The 22,500-nt window shown below is 54.3% G+C and overlaps 1 long non-coding RNA gene across 1 annotated transcript in view; it reads left to right on the plus strand.

Annotated features, from left to right (window-relative positions):
- Window positions 1-6,870, plus strand: part of LOC144955365 (uncharacterized) — a 12,135-nt gene extending 5,265 nt beyond the window's left edge. Inside the window, exon 4 of the long non-coding RNA XR_013641627.1 lies at window positions 6,047-6,870. This is a non-coding gene — a long non-coding RNA (uncharacterized LOC144955365). The remainder of the gene's footprint in view (window positions 1-6,046) is intronic.
- Window positions 6,871-22,500: the final 15,630 nt, after the last annotated feature.

Genomic DNA, 22,500 nt, shown 5'->3' on the forward strand with positions numbered 1-22,500 from the left:
TGTGTGTCTGTGTGTGTGTGTGGTGAGTGTGTGTGTCTGTGTGTGTGTGTGGTGAGTGTGTGTGTGTGGTGAGTGTGTGTGTGTGTCTGTGTGTGTCTGTGTGTGTCTGTGTGTGTGTGTGGTGAGCGTGTGGTGAGTGTGTGGTGAGTGTGTGTGGTGAGTGTGTGTGTGTGTGTGGTGAGTGTGTGTGGTGATTGTGTGTGTGTGGTGAGTGTGTGTGTGTGGTGAGTGTGTGTGGTGAGTGTGGTGTGTGTGTGTGGTGAGTGTGTGTGGTGAGTGTGTGTGTGTGGTGAGTGTGTGTGGTGAGTGTGTGTGGTGATTGTGTGTGTGTGTGTGTGGTGAGTGTGGTGTGTGGTGAGTGTGTGTGTGTGTCTGTGTGTGTGTGTGGTGAGTGTGTGTGTGTGTCTGTGTGTGTGTGTGGTGAGTGTGTGTGGTGAGTGTGTGTGTGTGGTGAGTGTGTGTGTGTGGTGAGTGTGTGTGGTGGAGTGTGTGTGTGGTGAGTGTGTGTGTGTGTCTGTGTGTGTGTGTTGTGAGTGTGTGTGGTGAGTGTCTGTGTGTGTCTGTGTGTGTGTGTGGTGAGCGTGAGTGTGTGTCTGTGTGTGTCTGTGTGTGTGTGTGGTGAGTGTGTGTGGTGAGTGTGTGTGGTGAGTGTGTGTGGTGAGTGTCTGTGTGTGTCTGTGTGTGTGTGTGTGGTGAGTGGTCTGTGTGTGTCTGTGTGTGTGTGTGGTGAGTGTGTGGTGAGTGTCTGTGTGTGTCTGTGTGTGTGTGTGGTGAGTGTGTGTGTGCTGTGTGTGTGTGGTGAGTGTGTGTGGTGAGTGTGTGTGGTGAGTGTGTGTGTGAGTGTCTGTGTGTGTCTGTGTGTGTGTGTGGTGAGTGTGTGGTGAGTGTCTGTGTGTGTCTGTGTGTGTGTGTGGTGAGTGTGTGTGGTGAGTGTGTGTGGTGAGTGTGTGTGGTGAGTGTCTGTGTGTGTCTGTGTGTGTGTGTGTGAGTGTGTGTGGTGAGTGTCTGTGTGTGTCTGAGTGTGTGTGTGGTGAGTGTGTGTGTGTGGTGAGTGTGTGGTGAGTGTTGTGTGGTGAGTGTGTTGTGGTGGTGTGTGTGGTGAGTGTGTGGTGAGTGTGTGTGTGTGGTGAGTGTGTGTGGTGGTGTCTGTGTGTGTGTGTGGTGAGTGTGTGTGTGTGGTGAGTGTGTGTTGGTGAGTGTCTGTGTGTGTCTGTGTGTGTGTGGTGAGTGTGTGTCTGTGAGTGTGTGTGGTGAGTGTCTGTGTGTGTCTGTGTGTGTGTGGTGAGTGTGTGTCTGTGAGTGTGTGTGGTGAGTGTCTGTGTGTGTGTGTGTTGTGGTGAGTGTGTGTGGTGAGTGTGTGTGTGTGGTGAGTGTCTGTGTGTGTTGTGTGTGTTGAGTGTGTGTGTGTGGTGAGTGTCTGTGTGTGGTGAGTGTGTGTGGTGAGTGTGTGTGGTGAGTGTGTGTTGTGAGTTTGTGTGTGTGTGGTGAGTGTGTGTGGTGAGTGTCTGTGTGTGTCTGTGTGTGTCTGTGTGTGTGTGTGTGTGGTGAGTGTGTGTGGTGAGTGTGTGTGGTGAGTGTGTCTGTGTGTGTGTGAGTGTGTGTGGTGAGTGTGGTGTGGTGAGTGTGTGTTGTGAGTGTGTGTGTGTGGTGAGTGTGTGTGGTGAGTGTCTGTGTGTGTCTGTGTGTGTGTGTGTGGTGAGTGGTGTGTGTGTGGTGAGTGTGTGTGGTGAGTGTCTGTGTGTGTCTGTGTGTGTGTGTGGTGAGTGTCTGTGTGTGTGTGTGGTGTGTGTCTGTGTGTGTCTGTGTGTGTGTGTGGTGAGTGTGTGTGTGTGGTGAGTGTGGTGTGTGGGTGAGTGTGTGTGTGTGTCTGTGTGTGTGTGTGGTGAGTGTGTGTGGGTGAGTGTCTGTGTGTGTCTGTGTGTGTGTGTGGTGAGTGTCTGTGTGTGTGTCTGTGTGTGTGTGGTGAGTGTGTGTGTGTGGTGAGTGTCTGTGTGGTGAGTGTGTGTGTGTGGTGAGTGTGTGTGGTGAGTGTGTGTGTGTGGTGAGTGTGTGTGGTGAGTGTCTGTGTGGTGTGTGGTGAGTGTGTGTGTGTGGTGAGTGTCTGTGTGTGTCTGTGTGTGTGTGTGGTGAGTGTGTGTGGTGAGGGTGTGTGGTGAGTGTGTGGTGAGTGTCTGTGTGTGTCTGTGTGTGTGTGTGGTGAGTGTGTGGTGAGTGTGTGGTGAGTGTGTGTGGTGAGTGTGTGGTGAGTGTGTGTGGTGAGTGTGTGTGTGTGGTGAGTGTGTGTGGTGAGTGTCTGTGTGTGTGTGTGGTGAGTGTGTGTGTGTGGTGAGTGTCTGTGTGTGTCTGTGTGTGTGTGTGGTGAGTGTGTGTGGTGAGTGTGTGTGTGTGGTGAGTGTCTGTGTGTGTCTGTGTGTGTGTGTGGTGAGTGTGTGTGTGTGGTGAGTGTCTGTGTGTGTCTGTGTGTGTGTGTGGTGAGTGTGTGTGGTGAGTGTGTGTGGGTGAGTGTGGTGGTGTGTGTGGTGTGTGTGTGTGGTGAGTGTCTGTGTGTGTCTGTGTGTGTGTGTGGTGAGTGTCTGTGTGTGTCTGTGTGTGTGGTGAGTGTCTGTGTGTGTCTGTGTGTGTGTGTGGTGAGTGTGTGTGTGTGGTGAGTGTCTGTGTGTGTCTGTGTGTGTGTGTGGTGAGTGTGTGTGTGTGGTGAGTGTGTGTGGTGAGTGTCTGTGTGTGTCTGTGTGTGTGTGTGGGTGGTGAGTGTGTGTGTGTGGGTGAGTGTGTGTGGTGAGTGTGTGTGTGGTGAGTGTGTGTGGTGAGTGTGTGTGGTGAGTGTGTGTGGTGAGTGTGTGTGGTGAGTGTGTGGTGAGTGTGTGTGTGGTGGTGAGTGTGGTGTGGTGAGTGTGTGTGGTGAGTGTGTGTGGTGAGTGTCTGTGTGTGTCTGTGTGTGTCTGTGTGTGTGTGTGGTGAGTGTGTGTGGTGTGTGTGTGTGTGTGGTGAGTGTCTGTGTGTGTCTGTGTGTGTGTGTGGTGAGTGTGTGTGTGTGGTGAGTGTGTGTGGTGAGTGTCTGTGTGTGTGTGGTGAGTGTGTGTGGTGAGTGTCTGTGTGTGTCTGTGTGTGTGTGTGGGTGAGTGTGTGTGTGTGGTGAGTGTGTGGTGAGTGTGTGGTGAGTGTGTGGTGAGTGTGCGTGGTGAGTGCGTGGTGAGTGCGTGGTGAGTGCGTGGTGAGTGCGTGGTGACGTGAGTGGTGAGTGTGTGGTGAGTGTGTGGTGAGTGTGTGGTGAGTGAGTGGTGAGTGTCGTGGTGAGTGTGTGGTGAGTGTGTGTGGTGAGTGTGTGTGGTGAGTGTGTGTGGTGAATGTGTGGTGAGTGTGTGGTGAGTGTGTGGTGTGTCTGTGAGTGTGTGGTGAGTGTGTGGTGAGTGTGTGGGTGAGTGTGTGGTGTGTCTGTGAGTGTGTGGTGAGTGTGTGGTGAGTGTGTGGTGAGTGTGTGGTGAGTGTGTGGTGTGTCTGTGAGTGTGTGGTGAGTGTGTGGTGAGTGTGTGGTGAGTGTGTGGTGAGTGTGTGTGTGTGTCTGTGAGTGTGTGGTGAGTGTGTGGTGAGTGTGTGGTGAGTGTGTGGTGAGTGTGTGGTGAGTGTGTGGTGTGTCTGTGAGTGTGTGGTGAGTGTGTGGTGAGTGTGTGGTGAGTGTGTGGTGAGTGTGTGGTGTGTCTGTGAGTGTGTGGTGAGTGTGTGGTGAGTGTGTGGTGTGTGTGTGGTGTGTCTGTGAGTGTGTGGTGAGTGTGTGGGTGAGTGTGTGTGGTGAGTGTGTGGTGTGTCTGTGAGTGTGTGGTGAGTGTGTGGTGAGTGTGTGTGGTGAGTGTGTGGTGTGTCTGTGAGTGTGTGGTGAGTGTGTGGTGAGTGTGTGGTGAGTGTGGTTGAGTGTGTGTGGTGAGTGTGTGGTGAGTGTGTGGTGAGTGTGTGGTGTGTCTGTGAGTGTGTGGTGAGTGTTGTGGTGAGTGTGTGGTGAGTGTGTGGTGTGTCTGTGAGTGTGTGGTGAGTGTGTGGTGGTAGTGTGTCTGTGAGTGTGTGGTGAGCGTGTGGTGAGTGTGTGTGGTGAGTGTGTGGTGAGTGTGTGGTGAGTGTGTGGGAATGTGTGGTGAGTGTGTGGTGTGTCTGTGAGTGTGTGGTGAGTGTGTGGTGAGTGTGTGGTGAGTGTGTGGGTGTGTCTGTGAGTGTGTGGTGAGTGTGTGTGAGTGTGTGTGGTGAGTGTGTGGTGAGTGTGTGGTGTGTGCTGTGAGTGTGTGGTGAGTGTGTGGTGAGTGTGTGGTGAGTGTGTGGTGAGTGTGTGGTGAGTGTGTGGTGTGTGTCTGTGAGTGTGTGGTGAGTGTGTGTGTGAGTGTGTGGTGAGTGTGTGGTGAGTCTGTGAGTGTGTGGTGAGTGTGTGGTGAGTGTGTGGTGAGTGTGTGGTGTGTCTGTGAGTGTGTGGTGAGTGTGTGTGGTGTGAGTGTGTGGTGAGTGTGTGGTGAGTGTGTGGTGTGTCTGTGAGTGTGTGGTGAGTGTGTGGTGAGTGTGTGGTGAGTGTGTGGTGAGTGTGTGTGGTGTGTCTGTGAGTGTGTGGTGAGTGTGTGGTGAGTGTGTGGTGAGTGTGTGGTGAGTGTGTGTGGTGTGGTGAGTGTGTGGTGAGTGTGTGGTGAGTGTGTGGTGAGTGTGTGGTGAGTGTGTGTGTGTGGTGAGTGTGTGGTGAGTGTGTGGTGAGTGTGTGGTGAGTGTGTGTGTGTGGTGAGTGTGTGGTGAGTGTGTGGTGAGTGTGTGGTGAGTGTGTGGTGAGTGTGTGGTGTGTATGTGAGTGTGTGGTGAGTGTGTGGTGAGTGTGTTTGGTGAGTGTGTGGTGTGTCTGTGAGTGTGTGGTGAGTGTGTGGTGAGTGTGTGGTGAGTGTGTGTGTGTGGTGAGTGTGTGGTGAGTGTGTGGTGAGTGGTGGGTGAGTGTGTGGTGAGTGGTGTGGTGAGTGGGGTGTGTGGGGAGTAGTAAGTGTAGTAGTGGTAGTGTATAGTGTGTATAGTGTAGTGGTGAGTGGTGTGGTGAGTCTACACAGAGACTCACCACACCTCACCACCTCCTCACCACCTCCTCACCACCTCCTCACCACCACCTCCACCCCACCCTCACCAACCCTCACCACCTCACCCCCCCCACCCACTCACCACCCTCCTCACCCGCCCCTCACCCCACCAACCTCCCCCCCCCATCAACCACCTGCCCTCACCCCCACCCTCACCACCCCCCCCCCACTCACCCCACCCTCACTACCTCACCACCCCCCCCCCTCACCCCACCCTCACCACCCCCCCCCCCTACCCTCACCACCTCACCACCTCCCCCCCCTCACTACCCTCACCCCCCCCCCCTCACCCCCCCCCTCACCCCCCCCCTCACCCCCCCACTCACCACCCTCCTCACCCCTCCCCTCCCCCCCCTCACTACCCTCACCCCCCCCCTCACCCCCCCCCTCACCCCCCACTCACCACCTCCTCACCCCTCCCCCCCCCCCTCACCACCCTCACCCCCCCCCCCCCCTCACCCCCCCCTCACCCCCCCCCCCACCACCTACTCACCACCCTCACCCCCCCCACTCACCCCCCCCCTCACCCCCCCCCCTCACCCCCCCCCCTCACCCCCCCCCTCACCACCTACTCACCACCCTCACCCCCCCACTCACCACCTCCTCACCCCTCCCCCCCCCTCACCTCACCCCCCCCCCTCACCCCCCCCCTCACCCCCCACTCACCACCTCCTCACCCCTCCCCCCCACCCTCACCACCCTCACCCCCCCCCCCCCTCACCCCCCCTCACCCCCCCCTCACCACCTACTCACCACCCCTCACCCCCCCACTCACCCCCCCCTCACCCCCCCCTCACCCCCCCCTCTCACCCCCCCCTCACCACCTACTCACCACCCTCACCCCCCCCACTCACCCCCCCCTCACCCCCCCCCCTCACCCCCCCCCTCACCCCCCCCTCACCACCTACTCACCACCTTCACACCCCCACTCACCACCTCCTCACCCCTCCCCCCCCCAGTCCGGCCTTCACTCCACTCCGTCCACCTCGTCGCTGGTGGAACTCGGCGACAAAACGTCGTTGCGCAAAACCTCCTGCTGCACCTGGAACGTCGTCACCACCACTCCGACATCACCGACATCATCGCCATCATCATCACCATCATCATCGCCGTCATCATCACCATCATCATCGCCGTCATCGCCATCATCGCCATCATCGTCATCATCATCATCGCCACCATCACCGCCATCACCGCCATCATCGCCATCATCGCCATCATCGCCATCATCGCCATCATTGTCATCATCGCCATCGGTGGAGCACAGTGGCGAGGTGACGTGGATGTCGTGCCGGGGGGAGCGTGATGGCCTCCTGTGTCAACATCAACAACAACATCAACAACTTCAACATCAACAACATCAACAACTTCATCATCAACAACATCAACTTCAACAACATCAACAACAACATCAACCACATCAACATCAACAGCATCAACAACATCAACTTCAACAACATCAACAACAACATCAACCACATCAACAACATCAACAACAACTTCAACAACAACTTCAACAACCACAACAACAACAACGTCGCCATCTTCATCATCGTCGTCATGGCGAGGATCTCCGGCGGGTGATCCAGCATCCGTACCAGAGCGGATTCCACGTCGCTCACAACCACAACAACCACCACGACCACAACCACCACCACAACAACCACCACAACAACAACCACAACCACATCGACAACAACCACCACCACCACCACAACAACATCGACAACAACATCAACAACATCAACACGATGTTGGCACTCACGCTCATCATCATCGTCCTACTGCTGCTACTGGAGGTGGTGGAGGTGGTGGTGGTGGTGGTGGAGGTGGTGGTGGTTGTGGTGGAGGTGGTGCTGGTGGTGCTGGTGGTTGTGGTGGATGTGCTGGAGGTTGTGGTGGTTGTTGTGGTGGATGTGGAGGTGGTGGATTTGGAGAATTTGGTGATGGAGTTTGTGGTGGTGGTGGAATTGGTGGTGGAGTTGGTGGTTGTGGTGGTGGTGGAGTTGGTGGTTGTGGTGGTGGTGGAGTTGGTGGTTGTGGAGTTGGTGGTGGAGTTGGTGGTTGTGGTGGTGGAGTTGATGGTGGAGTTGGTGGTGGATTTGGTGGTGGTGATGGTTTCTATGCCAGAATTTCCCTGCCAAGCTCCAGAGTTGGTGTGGAGGTGGTGGAGGTGGTGGAGGTGGTGGAGGTGGTGGAGGTGGTGGAGGTGGTGGTGAGTGGTGGTGGTGAGGAGGTGGTGGAGGTGGTGGAGGTGGTGAGTGGTGGTGAGGAAGAAATCCACTTGCTTGCAGCACCACCATCACCACCACAACCATCACCACAACCACAATCACCACAACCATCATCATCAACCACGATGTTGATACCTTATTCTGTCTGCCGTGGTGGTGGTTGTGGTGATGGTTGTGGTGGTGGTGATGGTTGTGGTGATGGTTTTGGTGGTGGTGATGGTGGTGGTGATGGTTGTGGTGGTGGTGATGGTGGTGGTGATGGTTGTGGTGATGGTTTTGGTGGTGGTGATGGTTGTGGTGATGGTTGTGATGGTGATGGTGGTGGTGATGGTGGTGATGGTGAATTCTATTGCGGTACCATCTGGCCGCTCACCTCTGCAAAGTCCTCCACCTCCACCACCACCTCCACCACCACCTCCACCACCACCTCCACCACCACCACCACGTTGCTCCACCTGGACCTGGTCAAAGTTCTGGGTCTTGACTGGAGATCCATCAGCAGCGGGGATCACACCGGCTGGCGATCTTACACCCGTGATGGTGATGGTGGTGATGGTGGTGGTGATGGTGATGGTGGTGATGGTGGTTGCTTTGCATCTCTGGCTACACCATCATGGCCGTTAATTTTCCCATCATCACCATCACCACCATCACCACCACCATCGCCGCCACCATCGCCATCATCATTGCCATCAACTCGGTCATTCCCTCCAGAACAATCTGAGGGTCTTGATGTGAGCAGTCTTATAGCCATGCTGGTGTAGCGTGGGTGGGTGGGTGAGTGAGTGGGTGGGTGGGTGGGTGAGTGAGTGAGTGGGTGGGTGAGTGAGTGGGTGGGTGGGTGAGTGAGTGGGTGAGTGGGTGGGTGGGTGAGTGAGTGGGTGAGTGAGTGGGTGAGTGGGTGGGTGAGTGAGTGGGTGAGTGGGTGGGTGGGTGGGTGAGTGAGTGGGTGAGTGAGTGAGTGAGTGGGTGGGTGAGTGAGTGGGTGAGTGGGTGGGTGGGTGAGTGGGTGAGTGGGTGGGTGAGTGGGTGGGTGGGTGAGTGAGTGGGTGGGTGGGTGAGTGAGTGGGTGGGTGGGTGGGTGAGTGGGTGGGTGGGTGAGTGAGTGGGTGAGTGGGTGGGTGAGTGGGTGGGTGAGTGGGTGGGTGGGTGGGTGAGTGAGTGAGTGAGTGGGTGAGTGAGTGGGTGGGTGAGTGAGTGGGTGAGTGAGTGGGTGGGTGGGTGGGTGAGTGGGTGGGTGGGTGGGTGAGTGGGTGGGTGGGTGAGTGGGTGGGTGGGTGGGTGAGTGAGTGAGTGGGTGGGTGGGTGGGTGGGTGAGTGGGTGGGTGGGTGAGTGGGTGAGTGAGTGGGTGGGTGGGTGGGTGGTTGGTGGGTGTGTGGGTGGGTGGGTGAGTGAGTGAGTGGGTGGGTGGGTGGGTGAGTGAGTGAGTGAGTGAGTGGGTGGGTGGGTGAGTGAGTGGGTGGGTGGGTGAGTGAGTGAGTGAGTGGGTGGGTCTGTGAGTGAGTGAGTGGGTGGGTGAGTGGGTGGGTGGGTGGGTGAGTGAGTGAGTGAGTGGGTGGGTGGGTGGGTGAGTGAGTGAGTGAGTGAGTGGGTGGGTGGGTGAGTGAGTGAGTGGGTGGGTGGGTGAGTGACTGAGTGGGTGGGTGAGTGGGTGGGTGAGTGAGTGGGTGGGTGAGTGGGTGAGTGAGTGAGTGGGTGAGTGAGTGGTTGGTTGGGTGAATGAGTGGGTGGGTGAGTGGGTGAGTGGTGAGTCTATATGGTGGTGAGTCTATGTGTGGTGTGTGGTGGGGAGTCTGTGGTGAGTCTGAGTCTGTGGTGAGTCTGTGTGAGTGGTGAGTCTGAGTCTGTGTGGTGAGTCTGAGTGTGTGGTGGTGAGTCTGTGTGTGGTGAGTCTGTGTGTGTGTGTGGTGAGTGTGGTGGTGAGTCTGTGTGTGGTGAGTTTATGTGGTGGTGAGTGTGTGTGGTGAGTGTGTGGTGAGTCTGTGTGTGGTGAGTCTGTGTGTGTGGTGAGTGTGTGTGTGGTGAGTGAGTCTGTGTGGTGAGTCTGTGTGGTGAGTCTGTGAGTGGTGAGTCTATGTGGTGGTGAGTGTGTGAGTGAGTGGGTGAGTCTGTGTGTGTATGTGGTGAGTGTGTGGTGGTGAGTCTGAGTGTGTGTAATGAGTGTGTGTGTGAGTCTGAGTGTGTGTGGTGGTGAGTGTGTGGTGAGTGTGTGGTGGTTAGTGTGTGTGTGAGTCTGTGAGTGTATGGTGGTGAGTGTGGTGAGTGTATGGTGGTGAGTGAGTGGTGAGTCTGAGTGAGTGTGTGGTGGTGAGTGAGTCTGAGTGAGTGTATGGTGGTGAGTGAGTGGTGAGTCTGAGTGAGTGTGTGGTGGTGAGTGAGTCTGAGTGAGTGTATGGTGGTGAGTGAGTGGTGAGTCTGAGTGAGTGTGTGGTGGTGAGTGAGTGTGTGGTGAGTGAGTGGTGAGTCTGAGTGAGTGTGTGGTGGTGAGTGAGTCTGAGTGAGTGTGTGGTGAGTGAGTGGTGAGTCTGAGTGAGTGTGTGGTGGTGAGTGAGTCTGAGTGAGTGTATGGTGGTGAGTGAGTGGTGAGTCTGAGTGAGTGTGTGGTGGTGAGTGAGTCTGAGTGAGTGTATGGTGGTGAGTGAGTGGTGAGTCTGAGTGAGTGTGTGGTGGTGAGTGAGTCTGAGTGAGTGTGTGGTGAGTGAGTGGTGAGTCTGAGTGAGTGTGTGGTGGTGAGTGAGTCTGAGTGAGTGTGTGGTGGTGAGTGAGTGGTGAGTCTGAGTGAGTGTGTGGTGGTGAGTGAGTCTGAGTGAGTGTGTGGTGGTGAGTGAGTGGTGAGTCGGAGTGAGTGTGTGGTGGTGAGTGAGTCTGAGTGAGTGTGTGGTGAGTGAGTGGTGAGTCTGAGTGAGTGTGTGGTGGTAAGTGAGTCTGAGTGAGTGTGTGGTGAGTGAGTGGTGAGTCTGAGTGAGTGTGTGGTGGTGAGTGAGTCTGAGTGAGTGTATGGTGGTGAGTGAGTGGTGAGTCTGAGTGAGTGTGTGGTGGTGAGTGAGTCTGAGTGAGTGTATGGTGGTGAGTGAGTGGTGAGTCTGAGTGAGTGTGTGGTGGTGAGTGAGTCTGAGTGAGTGTGTGGTGGTGAGTGAGTGGTGAGTCTGAGTGAGTGTGTGGTGGTGAGTGGTGAGTCTGAGTGAGTGTATGGTGGTGAGTGAGTGGTGAGTCTGAGTGAGTGTGTGGTGGTGTGTGAGTCTGAGTGAGTGTGTGGTGAGTGAGTGGTGAGTCTGAGTGAGTGTGTGGTGGTGAGTGAGTCTGAGTGAGTGTATGGTGGTGAGTGAGTGGTGAGTCTGAGTGAGTGTGTGGTGGTGAGTGAGTCTGAGTGAGTGTGTGGTGGTGAGTCTGAGTGAGTGTGTGGTGGTGAGTGAGTCTGAGTGAGTGTGTGGTGAGTGAGTGGTGAGTCTGAGTGAGTGTGTGGTGGTGAGTGAGTCTGAGTGAGTGTGTGGTGAGTGAGTGGTGAGTCTGAGTGAGTGTGTGGTGAGTGAGTGGTGAGTCTGAGTGAGTGTGTGGTGAGTGAGTGGTGAGTCTGAGTGAGTGTGTGGTGAGTGAGTGGTGAGTCTGAGTGAGTGTGTGGTGAGTGAGTGGTGAGTCTGAGTGAGTGTGTGGTGGTGAGTGAGTCTGAGTGAGTGTGTGGTGGTGAGTGGTGAGTGTGAGTGAGCGCTCACCGCCACTCACCAACTCAGCCCATGACGCTCACTACCTGCACCTCATCACACGCAGCCTGAGGCCTAGGCCTCTACACAGCCTGAGGCGAGGCCTAGGCCTCTACACAGCCTGTCTTGAGGCCTAGGCCTCTACACAGCCTGAGGCGAGGCCTAGGCCTCTACAGAGCCTGTCTTGAGGCCTAGGCCTCTACACAGGCTGAGGTGAGGCCTAAGGCCTCTACACAGTCTGAGGCGAGGCCTAGGCTTCTACACAGCCTGTCTTGAGGCCTAGGCTTCTACACAGCCTGTGGTGAGGCCTAAGGCCTCTACACAGACTGAGGTGAGGCCTAGGCTTCTACACAGCCTGTCTTGAGGCCTAGGCTTCTACACAGCCTGTGGTGAGGCCTAAGGCCTCTACACAGGCTGAGATGAGGCCTAAGGCCTCTACACAGTCTGAGGCGAGGCCTAGGCTTCTACACAGCCTGTCTTGAGGCCTAGGCTTCTACACAGCCTGTGGTGAGGCCTAAGGCCTCTACACAGGCTGAGATGAGGCCTAAGGCCTCTACACAGTCTGAGGTGAGGCCTAGGCCTCTACAGAGCCTGTCTTGAGGCCTAGGCTTCTACACAGCCTGTGGTGAGGCCTAAGGCCTCTACACAGTCTGAGGCGAGGCCTAGGCTTCTACACAGCCTGTCTTGAGGCCTAGGCTTCTACACAGCCTGTGGTGAGGCCTAAGGCCTCTACACAGGCTGAGATGAGGCCTAGGCCTCTACAGAGTCTGTCTTGAGGCCTAGGCCTCTACACAGGCTGCCTTGAGGCCTAGGCCTCTACACAGCCTGCCTTGAGGCCTAGGCGTCTACAGAGCCTGCCTTGAGGCCTAGGCCTCTACACAGCCTGCCTTGAGGCCTAGGCGTCTACAGAGCCTGCCTTGAGGCCTAAGGCCTCCACACAGCCTGCCTTGAGGCCTAGGCCTCTACAGAGCCTGCCTTGAGACCTAGGCGTCTACAGAGCCTGCCTTGAGGCCTAGGCCTCTACACAGCCTGTCTTGAGGCCTAGGCCTCTACACAGCCTGCCTTGAGGCCTAGGCGTCTACAGAGCCTGCCTTGAGGCCTAGGCCTCTACACAGCCTGTCTTGAGGCCTAGGCCTCTACACAGCCTGCCTTGAGGCCTAGGCGTCTACACAGCCTGCCTTGAGGCCTAGGCCTCTACACAGCCTGCCTTGAGGCCTAGGCGTCTACAGAGCCTGCCTTGAGGCCTAAGGCCTCCACACAGCCTGCCTTGAGGCCCAGGCCTCTACAGAGCCTGCCTTGAGACCTAGGCCTCTACAGAGTCTGTCTTGAGGCCCAGGCCTCTACAGAGCCTGCCTTGAGGCCTAGGCCTCTACAGAGCCTGTGGTGAGTGGCGAGTGAGTGGTGTGTGGTGAGTCTATGTTGTGGTGAGTCTGTGTGTGTATGTGGTGAGTGGTGAGTTTGTGTGTGTATGTGGTGAGTCTGTGAGTAAGTGGTGAGTCTGTGAGTGAGTGGTGAGTTTTTGTATGGTGAGTGGTGAGCCTGTGTGTGTGTGTGTGGTGAGCCTGTGAGCTGAGTGGTGAGTCTGTGAGTGAGTTGAGTGGTGAGTGGGTGAGTCTACGTGGTGGTGAGTCTGTGAGTGAGTGGTGAGTGGTGAGCCTGTGTGTGTGTGTGGTGAGCCTGTGAGCTGAGTGGTGAGTCTGTGAGTGAGTGGTGAGTTGAGTGGTGAGTGGGTGAGTCTACGTGGTGGTGAGTCTGTGAGTGAGTGGTGAGTGAGTGGTGAGCCTGTGTGTGTGTGTGGTGAGCCTGTGAGCTGAGTGGTGAGTCTGTGAGTGAGTTGAGTGGTGAGTGGGTGAGTCTACGTGGTGGTGAGTCTGTGAGTGAGTGGTGAGTGAGTGGTGAGCCTGTGTGTGTGTGTGGTGAGCCTGTGAGTTGAGTGGTGAGTCTGTGAGTGAGTGGTGAGTTGAGTGGTGAGTGGGTGAGTCTACGTGGTGGTGAGTGAGTGGTGAGTCTGTGTGTGTGTGTGGTGAGCCTGTGAGTTGAGTGGTGAGTCTGTGAGTGAGTGGTGAGTGAGTGGGTGAGTCTGTGTGTATATGGTGAGTGGTGAGTGAGTGGTGAGTCTGTGAGTGAGTGGTGAGTCTGTGAGTGAGTGGTGAGTTGAGTGGTGAGTGGGTGAGTCTACGTGGTGGTGAGTCTGTGAGTGAGTGGTGAGTGAGTGGGTGAGTCTGTGTGTATATGGTGAGTGGTGAGTCTGTGAGTGAGTGGTGAGTCTGTGAGTGAGTGGTGAGTTGAGTGGTGAGTGGGTGAGTCTACGTGGTGGTGAGTGAGTGGTGAGTCTGTGAGTGAGTGGTGAGTGAGTGGGTGAGTCTGTGTGTATATGGTGAGTGGTGAGTGAGTGGTGAGTCTGTGAGTGAGTGGTGAGTGAGTGGTGAGTCTGTGAGTGAGTGGTGAGTTGAGTGGTGAGTGGGTGAGTCTACGTGGTGGTGAGTCTGTGAGTGAGTGGTGAGTGAGTGGTGAGCCTGTGTGTGTGTGTGGTGAGCCTGTGAGCTGAGTGGTGAGTCTGTGAGTGAGTTGAGTGGTGAGTGGGTGAGTCTACGTGGTGGTGAGTCTGTGAGTGAGTGGTGAGTGAGTGGTGAGCCTGTGTGTGTGTGGTGAGCCTGTGAGCTGAGTGGTGAGTCTGTGAGTGAGTGGTGAGGTGAGTGGGTGAGTCTACGTGGTGGTGAGTCTGAGTGAGTGGTGAGTGAGTGGTGAGCCTGTGTGTGTGTGTGGTGAGCCTGTGAGCTGAGTGGTGAGTCTGTGAGTGAGTGGTGAGTGAGTGGTGAGTCTGTGAGTGAGTGGTGAGTTGAGTGGTGAGTGGGTGAGTCTACGTGGTGGTGAGTCTGTGAGTGAGTGGTGAGTGAGTGGTGAGCCTGTGTGTGTGTGTGGTGAGCCTGTGAGCTGAGTGGTGAGTCTGTGAGTGAGTGGTGAGTGAGTGGTGAGTCTGTGAGTGAGTGGTGAGTTGAGTGGTGAGTGGGTGAGTCTACGTGGTGGTGAGTCTGTGAGTGAGTGGTGAGTGAGTGGTGAGCCTGTGTGTGTGTGTGGTGAGCCTGTGAGCTGAGTGGTGAGTCTGTGAGTGAGTTGAGTGGTGAGTGGGTGAGTCTACGTGGTGGTGAGTCTGTGAGTGAGTGGTGAGTGAGTGGTGAGCCTGTGTGTGTGTGGTGAGCCTGTGAGCTGAGTGGTGAGTCTGTGAGTGAGTGGTGAGGTGAGTGGGTGAGTCTACGTGGTGGTGAGTCTGAGTGAGTGGTGAGTGAGTGGTGAGCCTGTGAGCTGAGTGGTGAGTCTGTGAGTGGTGAGTTGAGTGGTGAGTGGGTGAGTCTACGTGGTGGTGAGTCTGTGAGTGAGTGGTGAGTGAGTGGGTGAGTCTGTGTGTATATGGTGAGTGGTGAGTGAGTGGTGAGTCTGTGAGTGAGTGCTGAGTCTACGTGGTGATTTTACCCGTCTCAGGAGTCTCCGCGTTCTTTCGTTAAACTCATGGAAGACCGACGTTTCGGTCACAACACGTCTTCAGGCGAGAGAAATCGATCCGCTTTTGTGACTTAATATCGGCGAGGGAGGAGGGGGGGCGGGAATGAGTTTTTGTGGAGTTGTGGAGGGTTTGTGGTGTGCAGGAATCCATACTTTTGGTTCTTTCGGTAAAGTGTAGGTAGAAAATCAAATCAATCATCACAATCATCATCAACCACGATGTTGATACCTTATTCTGTCTGCCGTGGTGGTGGTTGTGGTGATGGTTGTGGTGGTGACGGCGGTGATGGTGGTGATGGTTGTTGTGATGGTGGCGATGGAGGTGGTGGAGGTGGTGGTGATGGTGGTTGTGGTGGTGGTTTTGGTGGTGGTGATGGTGGTGGTGGTTGTGATGGTGGTGATGGTTGTTGTGATGGAGGTGGTGGAGGTGGTGGTGATGGTGGTGATGGAGGTGGTGATGATGATGATGGTGGTGGTGATGATGATGGCGGTGATGGTAGTGGTTGTAATGGTGGTGATGATGGTGGTGGTGGTGATGATGGTGGTTTTGATGGTGATGATGATAATGGTGGTGATGGTTGTGGTGGTGATGATGATGGTGGTTGCGGTGATTGCTTTGCATCTCTGGCTACACCATCATTGATTTTGTTTGATACCGATGTGAGTTTACCTAAAGAACTTTGAATTAGTAACCCAGAATCATCAAGACGACACGGGTGAGAATCACAGCGGTTCAAACTCGACGCGGTTCATGAAAGTCCTTCCAATGATTGCTCAGTCTGAATCCATCTTTCAACTGGTACAAAAACTGACACCTTTATACAAGGCACCATGTTTGCAATAACCACAACACAAGCAGTCAAAATGCAAACAAAAAGAAACAACTCTGATGATGATATGCACTGTGCTTGAAGTTGATTGGTCCACACCCGAGCCTAGTCTCACTTGGTGTTGGACCAGATGACGCCAAAAGGCGCACAACTCAAAGACAACGCACCATCAGAGTATGAGCTCAGGGTAAAGCATTTACACCATTGGTTCCTCATTTGCCAGTAAAAATATGATAATTGGTTTTTTTATCTTCTATCTGGCAACAAAACTGACGCCTTTTTTACAAGGAGTCATGTTTGCATAGACCACAATACCTGCAGTCATAATGCAAACAAAAAACACAACTCTGATAATGTATGTGCACTGTCCTTGAAGTTGATTGGTCCACACCCGAGACAGCTTTCCTTAGAGCCTAGTCTCATATGGTCCTTGAAGTTGATTGGTCCACACCCGAGACAGCTTTCCTTAGAGCCTAGTCTCACATGGTCCTTGAAGTTGATTGGTCCACACCCGAGACAGCTTTCCTTAGAGCCTAGTCTCACATGGTCCTTGAAGTTGATTGGTCCACACCCGAGACAGCTTTCCTTAGAGCCTAGTCTCACATGGTCCTTGAAGTTGATTGGTCCACACCCGAGACAGCTTTCCTTAGAGCCTAGTCTCACATGGTCCTTGAAGTTGATTGGTCCACACCCGAGACAGCTTTCCTTAGAGCCTAGTCTCACATGGTCCTTGAAGTTGATTGGTCCACACCCGAGACAGCTTTCCTTAGAGCCTAGTCTCACATGGTCCTTGAAGTTGATTGGTCCACACCCGAGACAGCTTTCCTTAGAGCCTAGTCTCACATGGTCCTTGAAGTTGATTGGTCCACACCCGAGACAGCTTTCCTTAGAGCCTAGTCTCACATGGTCCTTGAAGTTGATTGGTCCACACCCGAGACAGCTTTCCTTAGAGCCTAGTCTCACATGGTCCTTGAAGTTGATTGGTCCACACCCGAGACAGCTTTCCTTAGAGCCTAGTCTCACATGGTCCTTGAAGTTGATTGGTCCACACCCGAGACAGCTTTCCTTAGAGCCTAGTCTCACATGGTCCTTGAAGTTGATTGGTCCACACCCGAGACAGCTTTCCTTAGAGCCTAGTCTCACATGGTCCTTGAAGTTGATTGGTCCACACCCGAGACAGCTTTCCTTAGAGCCTAGTCTCACATGGTCCTTGAAGTTGATTGGTCCACACCCGAGACAGCTTTCCTTAGAGCCTAGTCTCACATGGTCCTTGAAGTTGATTGGTCCACACCCGAGACAGCTTTCCTTAGAGCCTAGTCTCCACTGGTATAAAGGTGTCAGGTTTTGTACCAGATGAAAGGGTAAAAACCTATGACAATTTTTTGCCACTGGTAAAGGGGAGATGTCTCGTAGTGAATCCATATTCTCGATGAAAGTTGAACGTCTTTGACGGCTTCGTGAACAAATCTATCGATGGTGGAAGGTCCGGGGTTTGCAGTAATGTTTAACAAAAACTTATTTTTTAAACTCGCTTTGATGAAATGTACTACTAGTAGTATTGGCAGAACTCCGAAGCTTGCCATGACGCAAGGGACCGTGTGCTATCAGATAATCGATGTATATTATACGGGAGCATATCATAACCAATGTGTATTGATTTTCAATTTTTATATAAGTAATATATAATTGTTAAGTTTATCTGTGTGGTGAGTATATGAGTCTGTGGGTCTCTGTGTGGTGGTGAGTCTGTGGGTCTCTGTGTGAGTCTATGGGTCTCTGTGTGGTGGTGAGTCTATGGGTCTCTGTGTGGTGGTGAGTCTGTGGGTCTCTGTGTGGTGGTGAGTCTGTGGGTCTCTGTGTGGTGGTGAGTCTATGGGTCTCTGTGTGGTGGTGAGTCTATGGGTCTCTGTGTGGTGGTGAGTCTATGGGTCTCTGTGTGGTGGTGAGTCTATGGGTCTCTGTGTGGTGGTGAGTCTATGGGTCTCTGTGTGGGGGTGAGTCTATGGGTCTCTGTGTGGTGGTGAGTCTATGGGTCTCTGTGTGGTGGTGAGTCTATGGGTCTCTGTGTGAGTCTATGGGTCTCTGTGTGGTGGTGAGTCTGTGGGTCTCTGTGTGGTGGTGAGTCTATGGGTCTCTGTGTGAGTCTATGGGTCTCTGTGTGGTGGTGAGTCTGTGGGTCTCTGTGTGGTGGTGAGTCTATGGGTCTCTGTGTGGGGGTGAGTCTATGGGTCTCTGTGTGGTGGTGAGTCTATGGGTCTCTGTGTGGTGGTGAGTCTGTGGGTCTCTGTGTGTTGGTGAGTCTACACCCGTTTTGTAAAATTAATTGAAAATATATTCGATGTGTGTGTATAGTATCCAATAAACTTCAAATACTGTGAAATAGTATGGTTAAAGTGTGATCATTCACCTATCCACTCACTCACCCACTCACTCATCCACCCATCCACTCACCCACAAACCCACTCAGTTACTCACCCACCCACTCAACCACCCACTCACTCACTCAGTCACTCATCCACCCACCCACTCACCCACCAACTCACTCATAGACACAGAGACACAGAGACAGACACACAGAGACACAGACAGAGAGACAGAGAGACAGACACATATAGGGACAGAGAGACAGAGTTATTGAAATCTCTTTATTGAGAATGGAATGCGACCCAAATTATAACCACAACCCGCCACGAACATCACCACTAACATCACCATCATAATCATCACCATCATCACCACCACTAACATCACCACTAACATCATCACCACCATCACCACCACTACCATCATCACCACTAACATCATGATGATTGACATCACCGTCATCCCTGAACATCACCAGTCAATATAACTGGGCAGGACAGGAAGGGGAGGGGTCTAGACCGGAAGGGGAGGGGTCTAGATCAGAAGGGGAGGGGTCTAGACAGGAAGGGGAGGGGTCTAGACAGGAAAAGGACTAGACAGGAAGGGGAGGGGTCTAGACCGGAAGAGGAGGGGTCTAGATCAGAAGGGGAGGGGTCTAGACATGAAGGGGAGGGGACTAGACAGGAAAAGGACTAGACAGGAAGGGGAGGGGTCTAGACCGGAAGGGGAGGGGACTAGACATGAAGGGGAGGGGACTAGACAGGAAGGGGAGGGGTCTAGACCGGAAGGGGAGGGGACTAGACATGAAGGGGAGGGGACTAGACAGGAAGGGGAGGGGTCTAGACCGGAAGGGGAGGGGACTAGACATGAAGGGGAGGGGACTAGACAGGAAGGGGAGGGGTCTAGACCGGAAGGGGAGGGGACTAGACATGAAGGGGAGGGGACTAGACAGGAAGGGGAGGGGTCTAGACAGGAAAAGGCGGGGACTGGACAAGAAGAGGACTAGACAGGAAAAGGAGGGGTCTAGACCGGAAGGGGAGGGGACCGGAAGGGGAGGGGCATATACAGGAAGAGGCTACTGGACCGGAAAGGGAGGGGTCTCGACAGGAAGGGGAGGAGACTGGACAGGAAGGGGAGGGGACTAGACATGAAGGGGAGGGGTCTAGACATGAAGGGGAGGGGTCTCAACACGAAGGGGAGGGGACTAGACAGGAAGAGGAGGAGACTAGACAAGAAGAGGAGGGGTCTCAACACGAAGGGGAGGAGACTAGACAGGAAGAGGAGGGGACTAGACAGGAAGGGGAGGGGTCTCAACACGAAGGGGAGGAGACTAGACAGGAAGAGGAGGGGACTAGACAGGAAGGGGAGGGGTCTCGACAGGAAGGGGAGGGGACTAGACATGAAGGGGAGGGGTCTAGACATGAAGGGGAGGGGACTAGACAGGAAGGGGAGGGGTCTAGACAGGAAGGGGAGGGGACTAGACAGGGAAGAGGAGGAGACTAGACAGGAAGGGGAGGGGTCTCGACAGGAAGGGGAGGGGACTAGACAGGAAGGGGAGGAGACTAGACAAGAAGAGGAGGAGACTAGACATGAAGGGGAGGGGTCTAGACATGAAGGGGAGGGGACTAGACAGGAAGAGGAGGAGACTAGACAGGAAGGGGAGGGGTCTCGACAGGAAGGGGAGGGGACTAGACAGGAAGGGGAGGGGGTCTCAACACGAAGGGGAGGAGACTAGACAGGAAGAGGAGGGGACTAGACAGGAAGAGGAGGAGACTAGACAGGAAGGGGAGGAGACTAGACAGGAAGAGGAGGGGACTAGACAGGAAGGGGAGGGGTCTCGACAGGAAGGGGAGGGGTCTCAACACGAAGGGGAGGAGACTAGACAGGAAGAGGAGGGGACTAGACAGGAAGAGGAGGAGACTAGACAGGAAGGGGAGGGGTCTCGACAGGAAGGGGAGGGGTCTCGACAGGAAGGGGAGGGGTCTCAACACGAAGGGGAGGGGACTAGACAGGAAGAGGAGGAGACTAGACAGGAAGGGGAGGGGTCTCGACAGGAAGGGGAGGGGACTAGACAGGAAGGGGAGGGGTCTCAACACGAAGGGGAGGAGACTAGACAGGAAGAGGAGGGGACTAGACAGGAAGAGGAGGAGACTAGACAGGAAGGGGAGGAGACTAGACAGGAAGAGGAGGGGACTAGACAGGAAGGGGAGGGGTCTCGACACGAAGGGGAGGAGACTAGACAGGAAGAGGAGGGGTCTCGACAGGAAGGGGAGGGGACTAGACAGGAAGGGGAGGGGTCTCGACATGAAGGGGAGGGGACTAGACAGGAAGGGGAGGGGTCTCGACAGGAAGAGGCGGAGCCTAAACAGGAAGGGGAGGAGACTAGACCGGAAGAGGAGGGGCAATCATAATTGCCGATATTTGTTTTGTGGTTAACGCTCCACATTAATAGTCGTGTTACGATGTTAAAACACCAAACTTAAAACCTTTTACGAGAAATCACGTCTGCAGCATTAAGCGCGGGTAAAATTGTGGTCAGATTGCAAACAAAGCACGTATTCTGGCAGTATCTGCGTTGACGATTTTTTTTAAAATCCTTTATATTAAGTTCGCTTGCTTGCGCGCTTGCTTAGGACCGTGCAAATCTTTCGGTCGTTTTTTTTAACCCACTTCCCGTGATCCAATCGAGCTGACGTTTTGCACGCAGACTCGTTGTGCGTGACAATTAATTTTCGTGAAAAAAAAATTCAAAAATTTTACACTTTTTAGGACAAACAATTTAAATATTTAATGACCAATTGCTCAATGGTGGCAGGCAATCATCTGACCCATAGGTGGCAGCCATCTCAAGCCAGAGGACGAGAGGACTCTAGCCGCCACGCATATAAAGGATTTAGAGTGAAACACTTTGTTTTTACGGGTTAATTTTTTCAGAAGCGACGTGGGTGGGTGAGTGAGTGGGTGAGTGAGTGAGTGGGTGAGTGAGTGGGTGGGTGAGTGAGTGAGTGAGTGGGTGGGTGAGTGGGTGGGTGGGTGGGTGGGTGAGTGAGTGAGTGAATGAGTGAGTGAGTGGGTGAGTGGGTGAGTGGGTGGGGTGAGTGGGTGAGTGGGTGGGAGTGGGTGGGTGAGTGGGTGGGTGAGTGAGTGAGTGAGTGAATGAGTGAGTGAGTGGGTGAGTGGGTGGGTGAGTGAGTGAGTGAGTGGGTGAGTGAGTGGGTGGGTGAGTGAGTGAGTGGGTGGGTAAGTGGGTGGGTGGGTGAGTGGGTGGGTGAGTGAGTGAGTGAATGAGTGAGTGAGTGGGGTGAGTGGGTGAGTGGGTGGGTGAGTGGGTGAGTGGGTGGGTGAGTGGGTGGGTGGGTGAGTGAGTGAGTGAGTGAATGAGTGAGTGAGTGGGTGAGTGGGTGGGTGAGTGAGTGGGTGAGTGAGTGGGTGAGTGGGTGGGTGGGTGGGTGAGTGAGTGAGTGAATGAGTGAGTGAGTGGGTGAGTGGGTGGGTGGGTGAGTGGGTGGGTGGGTGGGTGAGTGAGTGAGTGAATGAGTGAGTGAGTGGGTGAGTGGGTGGGTGGGTGAGTGAGTGAGTGAGTGGCAGCCATCTCAAGCCAGAGGACGAGAGGACTCTAGCCGCCACGCATGTAAAGAATTTAGAGTGAAACACTTTGTTTTTACGGGTTATACTTGGTTCTTTACCCTTCTATCTGGCAACAAAACTGACACCTTTTTTTTTACAAGGAGTCATGTTTGCATAGACCACAATACCTGCAATCATAATGCAAACACAAAACACACAACTTCTTGATAATGTATGCACTGTCCTTGAAGTTGATTGGTCCACACCCGAGACAGCTTTCCTTAGAGCCTAGTCTCACATGATGTTGGACCAGATGACGCCAAAAGGCGCACAACTCAAAGACAACGCACCATCAGAGTATGAGAGCTCGGGGTTAAGCATTTACACATCTCTGTGCATCTCTGTGTGTGTCTCTGTGCGTCTCTGTGTGTCTCTCTGTCTCTGTGTGTATGTGTCTGTGTGGGTCTCTGTGTGTCTCTGTGTGTCTCTCTGCATCTCTGTGTGTCTCTGTGTGTCTCTCTGTGTCTCTCTGTGTGTCTCTGTGTGTCTCTCTGTGAGTCTCTGTGTGTGTCTGTGTGTCTCTGTGCATCTCTGTGTGTCTCTGTGTGTCTCTCTGTGAGTGTGTGTGTGTCTGTGTGTGTCTGTGTGTCTCTGTGCATCTCTGTGTGTCTCTGTGTGTCTCTCTGTGAGTCTCTGTGTGTCTCTGTGTGTCTCTGTGTGTGTCTCTGTGTGTGTGTGTGAGTGACTCTGAGTGAGTGAGTGAGCTACTGAGTGAGTCTGTCACTGAGTGAGTGAGCTACTCAGTGAGTGGGTGACTGAGTGACTGACTGAGTGACTGACTGAGTAAGTGACTGAGTGAGTGAGTGAGCGACTGACTGACTGAGCGAGCGACTGACTGAGCGACTGACTGAGCGACTGACTTAGTGACTCAGTAGGTCCTCCGCGAGCCGTAGTCCAGCACCATGCTTGCCGCCCCCATGAGGGCCGGCTCTGCCAGGCTGGAGGTCACCACGCGGGCTCCGTGTGTCTCTCTGTGTGTCTCTGTGTGTCTCTCTGTGTGTGTCTCTGTGTGTGTGTCTGTGTGTCTCTCTGTGTGTCTGTGTGTCTGTGTGTCTGTGTGTCTCTGTAGGTTTTTGTGTGTCTCTACGTGTCTCTGTGGGTGTCTGTGTGTGTATGTGTCTCTCTGTGTGTCTCTGTGAGTCTCTGTGAGTCTCTGTG

Source organism: Lampetra fluviatilis, unplaced genomic scaffold (assembly GCF_964198595.1).
Source record: "Lampetra fluviatilis unplaced genomic scaffold, kcLamFluv1.1 SCAFFOLD_145, whole genome shotgun sequence".
Classification (NCBI taxonomy): domain Eukaryota; kingdom Metazoa; phylum Chordata; class Hyperoartia; order Petromyzontiformes; family Petromyzontidae; genus Lampetra; species Lampetra fluviatilis.